We start from the raw sequence: 9546 nt of genomic DNA, 5'->3' as shown, positions 1-9546 counted from the left end.
AGCCGGCGGCGGTGGCGGCGGCGGCGGCGGGAGGGGGGAGAGGGGAGGCGGGGAGAGGGGAGGCGGGGAGAGGGGAGCGCCATGTGTCGCAGCACGTCACCCTGGATCTTACAACCGGTTCAAACAGGTGGATAATCGGAGGGACGGGGGGGGGGGCACTTCTGCGTGAATCCCTTCTTTAATGCGCTCCGGCTTTCCGAGCCGTCGCAGGTGAACTGCAAGGAATGATGTGGGGGGTAAAGGCGATGGCGTCGGACACATTGAGATGGAGGGAACGTTTCGATTAATGCCTCTTGCCTTTTCTTTTCTCCACGGTGTGATCGTATAGGCTACCGTGCTATACTGACATTCCAAAGGACATCTTTATAGGGTCGAGTGGTCGTGTATGGGATTAACTATTTTACGTAGAACTACATTTAATGAGGTTAATTAATAACTTTCAGACAAAACGAACCATGTAATGTGAATCCCTTTAATCAGGATCAGTTGAACTCAGAAGTAGAAGCAGCCAAAGTCTCAAAGCAATATATTCCGTAGCAAACAGTGCCTTCCATTGATGCCTAAAAGAACTACAGCGAGTACACTTTTCTTCATGCCATGGAGGGAAGCCCAAGTACTGTTTGTGAAATGATCTGTTTGTTGTATGGACACAAATACTACATTCTACTGTATAAAATGCAGTGGCCACTAAGTAACGAGCCAAACCTCAATCACAATGGAGTAAGGAAAAGGATTTCCCCAATTATCACAAACAAGGTCATGTCAATAATCAAAATGCAAGCTTTTGAGTGTGGCTATTTTTGAAATGATAACATAAATGTAACAAATACAAAAATATAAAGAACATATTTATTGTACAACCATCGCAAATAATGGGGTTTCCTCCTTTTTTCAAACCTCGCCGTGCTAAGAGGCTGGGTGTCGCGGAGAGCCAAGGGGCCAAGGGCCAGCCGGGGAACAGGTGGTGGGCTAATCATGTGGAAAATAAGGCCCTGGAAGAGGAGTGTAGGGGCGGGACCACCGACCGGTGAGGGGTGTCCACCTCTCGCTCCGAGGTTCTCGCCCTACTGGGAACAAGACCACAGCTGAGGCCCTCCCTTCTGTCCACCAGCAAGACCCCCGGTACCCATTACCCATTACCCACCCGCCCCCACAGCTCAATTATGAACCTGCTCCAGGACCAAACTGTTGCTTCTCCCCCCCCCAGCCCCCTCGGTTATATACGAGACAGTAATCCGTTCCTCATTAGGACGATTCCAACGAGAGAATGATATATTTGACCCCAGACATGGAACCCGAAATTCCCTTCTTTTTTTTTTACTGCCGCTGATAAATCACGGAGTAGTTTCAAAAGGGAGGGCAACGCGGTATAAAGTGACAGCCTAATCTGGCATCAACGTCGATGCTTATCTCTCGCACACGATTCGCCTAATCACTGTTGAGCGCGCTTCCCCTGGGTCGGGGCTGTGTCACTGTCCAATAAACAATAAGGACGTCGATGGGTCGGCCCGTGTACCTGTTGGAGCCAGTAATGAATCACACGCCACAGAATGATACTACAAGGGTATTGGTGGTAGGAACCGTCTCACGGTTCTGCTTTCCTTAATGACATGAAAGTCACTTGGGCTAAAAAAAAGCGTCGACTAGATAACGGAGAAGAACATCAGTGATGTGAGATGCAGAAAGGTATTTAGTGTAAAAGTGCATTTCTGATGATAGATGGTATGATGAATGCGTGTGACAAAAGCCACCATCTTGGTACTTATCTACAAGTTTGTAGTGTTGTATTTTTTACACCTTGTTCACATGAGGACAAACTGAATGGTGGTATTTTTGTTGGTAGATCTATTGTTTTAATGTCATCCACATGATGGAAACCAATGGCAATCAAAAGTAGGCATTCTGCAACAAAATGCTTACTAAAGCCAAGCAGGACTGCTCCATTCAGCCGCAAATAGAGTCTGGACAAACAAACAAGACTATGGGGCCACAACATGGATGTCTCCTACCTCCTGGGTGCCCCTGTCTTTGAGAAAATCAGACGGGCCTCAGGGCAGGGAAAAATAAACAGGTCAATATCCCTGTGTCTTCCAGGACGGACCCCTGCTTCATATGTGTTTGAATAAAGTCCCCAGTGAGATTATTGATTAACACTACACCACAGCAAAAGAGGAAAGTTCCTCTACGGCTGCAAGACCTTCTTAAAATGGATTTGAAAGGCCCGGAGCAGAGGGCCTATCGTGTTTATATATATATATATATATATATATATATATATATATATATAGAGAGAGAGAGAGAGAGAGAGAGAGAGAGAGAGAGAGAGAGAGAGAGAGAGAGAGAGAGAGAAAAAAAACAAAGAGTTGTTCTGCTTTCGACTTCAGAGACCTGAGGAAAGTCCTCCACCTTAGTGATGTAGCCTGGATTTCCAAGCCCAGCACCCAAATGAGAAATTTGGTCTCTTATCCGGGGTGCAGGCTCATTAATATTTATTGGTACTTTCACTGTGTGGGAACACAGTGCACGCAGACTAGCGACCCACTTTAGGTTCTGATGTACAGTTTGAAAGTCCACATTAAACTCACTTATCTTAGCACCAAATGAAAGATCCTCGAGTCCTGAGATGGCAATGTTCCCATTATGAAGTCGTCTGGACTTTTTGGGTTGAGTGATGCAATGTGTCCATGTGGCATTAGTAGGAATGTTGATATGAGCTGCTTGTAGCCTCGTACTCTAATCAGGGTAACGTGTTTCAGCTGGTTTAAAAAGAGAGTCAAGGAAGGCGGGAAAACAGTCAGGAAAAATAAGAGCTGCTTGCAGCACTCACCTAATGAGAGAGGGAGAAAGAGACAGAGAGCCAGAGAGAAAGAGAGAGATAACCCGAGAGAAGCAAGAGAACCAGAGGGTGAGAGAACAAAGCTGGTGCAGGAGAAGAGACCTTATCCAAATTGCCAGAAGGAAAATCCAGTCCCCTGTCCCTGTCTTTGTCCATATGTTACCAAAGTGATGTTCCATGACATCCATGGTGACTCCGACAGCTGCCAGCCGGAGGTTCTCGTAGCGTACCTCTGCACGTCCATCTGGACCACAACCACCGGGTGGCAGCTGGAAGCTCAGCGGAGACGCGGAGAAGGAAGAAGTCGAGCTAAGGCCTGCCAGAGCAATTACGACTTGGACCCCGACCCACCCGAGTGTTGTTATCCCACAGACATTAAGGGGTTGTTATCTTTTTCCCGGAGCCCGATCACAACAACATGGCTGTATCACATGTCGTCGACCCGTATTGGATGAGCAGGGGGGGTGGATTGTAAATCGAAAGCATGATGCGCCATACATTGGTATTACAATGGTTCACCTGTAAAACAGTAGCTCGCCGTGTGTGTGTCTGTGCGTGTGTGTGTGTGTGTGTGTGTGTGTGTGTGTGTGTGTGCATGTGTGTGTGTGTGTGTGCTTAGGACTCAACACTGTGACATCAGTCCCTGGCAGAATGGAGTGTGCATCTTTATACTCTAAGCAGCTTGCTGTCGTTAGAAGATAGATCAGTAGGCGAGACAAGAGAAGAAAGAAGCGAGGGGGGGAGGAAAAAGGGAGGAAAAAGTGAAACGCTTATTTTTTTTTTTTATCCCTGACGCCCTATTAATTTGAGTAGCGCTGGGAAATGCCAGCGGGATTAAATGTGTTACTTCCACCCCCCCTACCCCTCCACCCCTCCACCCCTCCACCCCCCTCCACCCTCCCAAGCACCAGCACCACCTCCTTCCTTCCTTCCTCATCTCCTCCACCCCACTCCCCCCCCCCCCCCGAACACCACCACCAACACCACCACCAACACCACCACCACCACCACCTCCCCCTGCTTATTCTCTCTCACTCTGTCTTCAAATTAAAAGATGGGGGTTGTGGGTGGAGCGGGTGGTGGGGGTGGAGCGGGTGGTGGGGGTGTGGGGGTGTGGGGTGTGGGGGGGGGGGGGGGAAGAGAAAAAGGTGTTAATTGCTTGCCAATCGATAATTCTATAATTACTTTGTGACAAATGGCTGGCTGGTGGTGCTGGAGCCGGGTTCAGAGAGGACCAGGGAGGAGGGTGGTCTGTAGGTGGGGACGTTGAAAGGGATTTGCCGCCGCGATCAGAAAAGGAAATATTTGCTTTTGTGCCTACAAGCGTGGCCGCTCCAGGGGATTTGTGACAGAGAATTTATCAGGTCCGATTTGTCAGGTTTAACCACGAAACACAGAGCGCCTCCCCCCTCCTCCCCCCCTCCTCCCCCCAAACCATCACCACCCTCCATCCCCTAGGGCACATTTAAAAAGGGAGAGTGTATGCACACACATTAACACACTTACGTGCAACCACCACTCATGCATGTATGCATGGATGCGTATGCATATATACACACACACACATGCAAAGCCTCAAAATTAATTCCATAAAGATGTGCAAACATGCCTACAAACACTCACACACACACTTCAAATGGTATGCATGCAAACACAAAATGATGCATCGCCCTAACTATTTTCACCATAAATCTTGAAGCCATTTCAAGATAATAAAAAAAATGGCTTTGCGGAAGAAGAAAAGAATTCGATAAATGTAATGAAATCGGCAAAAAAATAAACGCTCGCTATCTCACCCTCACCTGCCACAGTTCACTATTTTCCAATCACAGTTTGAGCCAATGATTCCAGCCAAGCATGGAGGGGCCTGGGAGTCTTCTACGGCATGAAGGGAGCTTACGGCAGACAGCAGGTGGGCCATCTAGAGAGCCGTCTGGGTCAGGGGTGACATGCCACCTTGCACCCCTAGCTGCCTGGGCTGGGTAGGCCAGGCCAGGGCAGGGCAGGGGGGGTTGGGGAATCAGGGGGGAGGGGGGGTCAGCGATAGATTGATGGCCCACCTTCGCTCATGTCAAATCACCTGTCAACGTGCTGCTGGCATGGAATCCATTTTGTTTCGCTCCACCATTAACCTTGGAACACTTGGATTCATTCCCGCTCCCCACGGACAAGGCTTTCTAAAGCTTTTGTCCACCCGTACTGTCAGAGAGTTATCAGGGCCTGAAGTTCTGGTATGTTTGCGTGTGCACGCCCATGTAGTCAAAGCGAAAAAAGTGAGAGTGTTTTCGATTAGAGCATGCTGTCTCACCGAGGCCTCGCCGACTCTGTTAAATACGTGTGTGTGCGCGTCTGTACTTGTGAGCGTGCGTGAGCGTGCATGTGTGTGTGTGTCTGTGTGTTTGTTTGTGCGGCGTTATGGGCGAAGCAACAAGAGGAACAGCGGGGTCTAATCAGAAATTAATTCCCTTTTTCTTAACCCTATTGATCCAGATTGTTTGTTGAGCCCTGAGACACCTGCTGTGCTCTTGTTTGTGTTACTGGCTGTTCCTGCCTTCCAAGAGATCATGGCGGGAAAAGCGTTTACTAACAAGCGCTCAAGTAAACAACAGCGATTGGATCGGTGCTTTTCCGATTAAAGACGTCACATGCAAAAGAAAATCTTTTTTTTTTTTTGTTTTCCACATGTAGCGCGATTGCACGCGGGGTTATGAGACATGATATGTATAATGCACATGAGTATGAGGCACCGTTATGAGCAGATGTTTGATCATTTCATAGGCCTATAAAAGGGCGATTGGGCTGCCATTGGCCGCTGTAATATTGATTGATGGCTGGCAGGTGGGGGCCACTGCGTTGCCCTCAGACAGGCTCTGTTTATTTATACAGTCAGCCCCGTCTGCCCAGCACCTCTGCCCAACGCACGGCTACATCCGCACAATTTACAGTCAACGGGAGACGGGAGATATGCTAATGATGCTGGTGTAAGCCCCACCGAAGAAGAAAAATCTGAAATGTAAAAAAAAAATCCTCATCTCAAATTTCGCATGCAACTTCTCCCCCCTCCCCCACACCAGTCTTATCAGGCGTTTCGGGTTGAGCGCTGGTCTGCGCGTGTCAGTGTATAATCACATGGCTTTCATTGCACATCGGGCACCGCGTGCACCTGTACTGAAGCGTTTCGCTCCGTTGGGAATAAATTATGGTCAACATAACAGGCCGCTAATGATGACTTTGTTTGCTCGCGTGAGCTTGATTTCGGAGAGGCTGTAACACGTATCATTGTCCTCACTACACTCAGCGCCTTGTGGGTTTAAATTGGACTGAGATGATCCCAGATGATCGCTTTCCTTCGTTTTTTATTGCAGTATAAACAAAACCTCATACAACAATCTTATGAAGGGCTAATTCATGTGTGGAGTTGTTACAAATATTAAAGTATGTCTGTAGTAAAAGGAATATAAGATGTTTATATTACTTTACACGGCTCCCTTGCATTTTATATACAGCAGCATTACATACTATTCCATACCAGGCCAGCTGTGACATAGCGTAACCTTTTGAGACAAACTTTTCACAAATCTGAAAGGCCCACATAGAAACACACCTAAAGTGCACAAACACAAACACCCACACCCACACACAAAGCTCTCTCCATCCCATGAATGCGGCCACAAAGTGAAAAGTCTTTCCGGTCCTGTGAGGTCTAAAAGGAGTGAACGGTTGAACAGGGGGGCAGCCCGGCAGCAGACACACACACACAAACACACAGACACAAACACACACAAATACACACAGACACACAAACACACACACACAAACACAGACAGAGTGCGTCCTGTCTTCCACTGAGCAACACACAGTGGCTCTGCGATCACCCCCTGCTCCCCTCCCACACACACACACACACACACACACCACCACCAGCCCTTCACCCTCCCCCCACCTTCCAACCACCTAGCCCCCCACCTCCCCCCTCCCAGCCCCTGACAGCGCCGTGTGCCCGCTGACTGCTGGTCCTGCCGGCCCCCAAACAGAAGCGCAGCCTCAGATCAGTGGCAGCGGGCCGCCTACGGGCGCTCCTCTTTATGGCCGCGGCGAGGTTGAGTGGCTGGCTCTCTGCTGCGCCGCCCGGCAGCCCTCCAGATGGACGGCGGGGGGAGGCACGGGGGCCACGGGGCTGAGAATCCCATCAAGAGGCAGTTCCAGGCCTCTGCACCGGGAAGATGAAGCAGCACCGGCACGCCAGGGGACACGGGCCAAACTCTCACTGCACGCCTCCCCGCAACACAACCACACACACACACACACACACACACACACACACACAGTGTCTCCCCTCCTCCCTCTCTTCCCCATCATGCCTTCATGTCCCTGGAACCTTCCTCCCTTCATCCTTCTCTTCCCTCCCACCCTCACTCCCTCCCTTCCTCATCTTCTTCTTCTTCGACTCCTCCATCTTCCACGAGAAGGAACGGCGAGCCCAACCAGCCACAATATGGAGTGTGGCCCATGGGGTGAGGGGCACCCCTTGCTTGTTAAATAAAGGAGCTGACTGGTGGATTGATAGACCTCACCCTCGCTCCACCATCACCACCCCCGACCCCAGCCTTTCCACCGCTCTCACAACTGCCTTCACCTCGCACGTTTGCCAGTTCACAGTCTGAGATGCGAATCCTTCCTTGGCCCCGGCCCGGGCGTTGGCGTTGGTTAAATGCGTCGCTTGATGGATGGCACCAATTTTCTCCCGAAACCCAGATGAGCCACCTAAGCACCTTGCCCTCTCCCCGTCTCCCCCTCCCCACTATGGGTGCATCCCCAGGTAAAACCCCTGGAGCACTGGTAGGACAGCAGTGTTCCAAAACGGCATCAATCACGCCGGCCTTGTGAGCCGCTGCTGCTGTTTGCCGCCGCTGCAGCAACGCAATGTTTCAATTATGCAGCCGTTCCTTCCAAGCCCTGAGATTTCGGTCCACCTTCGTAGACGGCGGACTGAACCAAACTCCAGTGCATATACCATGCCCTCTTTGGTTTGAACTATGAGGTCATGTCCCATGTAAGTATGGATTTAATAATGTGCGGCACAACAACAATTCATGAATTTCGTAATGCCGTCAAAAGGGACTATAATAATAATCTCTCCCTCCATTTCTCTCTCTCTCTCTCTCTCTCTCCTTACTTCTCTCTCTCTCTCTCTCTCTCTCTCTCTCTCTCTCTCTCTCTCTCTCCAAATCATTGCTTTCTCACATGAAGAGAATACTTCACACAAAAATCTACACCAAGTCGAGTACAATCAAAACAAAAAACAAAAATATTCAAAAGTTAAGCCAAACCGAAAACAAAACTGGTTTGCCAATCAAGCCTCTCTCTCTCCCTTTCTCTCTCATCGGTCTGTCCATCTCTCTATGTCTCTCTCTCCCCCTCTCTCTCTCTCCCCGGGCTATGTCTGTGAATCATTTGAGAGGCTAGGTAGATGAGTGCCAGTCTACAGCAGCAGAGGGAGAGGGTGAAAATACAACAGATGTGTGGGAGCGCTCTCCGAAAGTGTCAGGTTCATTTGTAACGTTAGCGGGGACGGACACCCTCTCTCTTCCCCCCCCCCCCCCCCCGCGCCCCCCCGCGCCAGACGGGCCACAGCCTCGGCAGATGCGAGGTCGTCCTAGACGACGCAGCAAACACCTCAGGTTAAGGATAAAGATTCTCACTTCACACGAGATAGTCACAGGTCTCTTATTTCCCATGTGGTCCAGCACACTGAATGACATTCTAAAGTCTCCACAGCCGGAGTCGAGAAGGCTTCTCTGACACAAACAGGGCCCTGTGGCCCGCTGGTTTTCCACTTATTCCGCTTTATACTTTTTTGATTCATGCAGTAGGTTGAAGATGATACTGATCTTTCTTTTTTTCATCTGGTGAACCTTTTATTGGAATCTCAGACAATGATTATGAATTTAGAAGGCATGAATGAGAATGATTAATTTGATAATTAAGAATATTGTACATTTGAGAATGAGTTTTATTTTGTGAAAGCAGCAAAGGCCTTTATAATGCATGTTTCCATTTCAAATTATTAAACAATCTATTATTTTACCTCTCCCTTCCTGTTCTTTCCCTTCGGAAATAATATACTGTAGGAAAGAGTGGCAATACAAACAGACAGACAGACAGCCAGACAGACAAATAGCTAGACAGCCGGACAGACAGGTTATAGATGAAGCCTGTGGGGGGGGCTACTTGAGACATGTTGGCCTCCAACCAGAACAACTGCTATATCTCCTCAGCAGATGGAGACACAGGTGGGCGTACAGGTGGGGAGGGCTGTGATCTGCCAGGTTTTACTCTTGTTTAGTGTGTGTGTGTGTGTGTGTGTGTGTGTGTGTGTGTGTGTGTGTGTGTGTGTGTGTGTGTGTGTGTGTGTGTATGTGTGTGTGCGCGTGTGTGTGTGTCCACCTCTCATCTCGACTTTGCGGGAGGTTGAGTGATTCATTTCTGGAGCTACACTGCACTCTTCTGGAAGTCTGCGGTACTACACAACTTGTTACGCTTCACTTAGTTTAGCTATGACTATTTATCTTTTATTAGACCCATTTTAATCGTCTCCCAAAGGGCTAGTGAAGCTGTGATATGAATCTTAAGTGTCATAACTTTCCTATGGTTTAACTCAATCATAAATCTGGATAGGTACTCTGGACATTTACAAAATAGGCTGCTTC

The sequence above is a fragment of the Gadus macrocephalus genome, chromosome 13 (genome assembly GCF_031168955.1).
Source record: "Gadus macrocephalus chromosome 13, ASM3116895v1".
NCBI lineage: Eukaryota > Metazoa > Chordata > Actinopteri > Gadiformes > Gadidae > Gadus > Gadus macrocephalus.
This window is presented reverse-complemented; position numbering follows the sequence as displayed.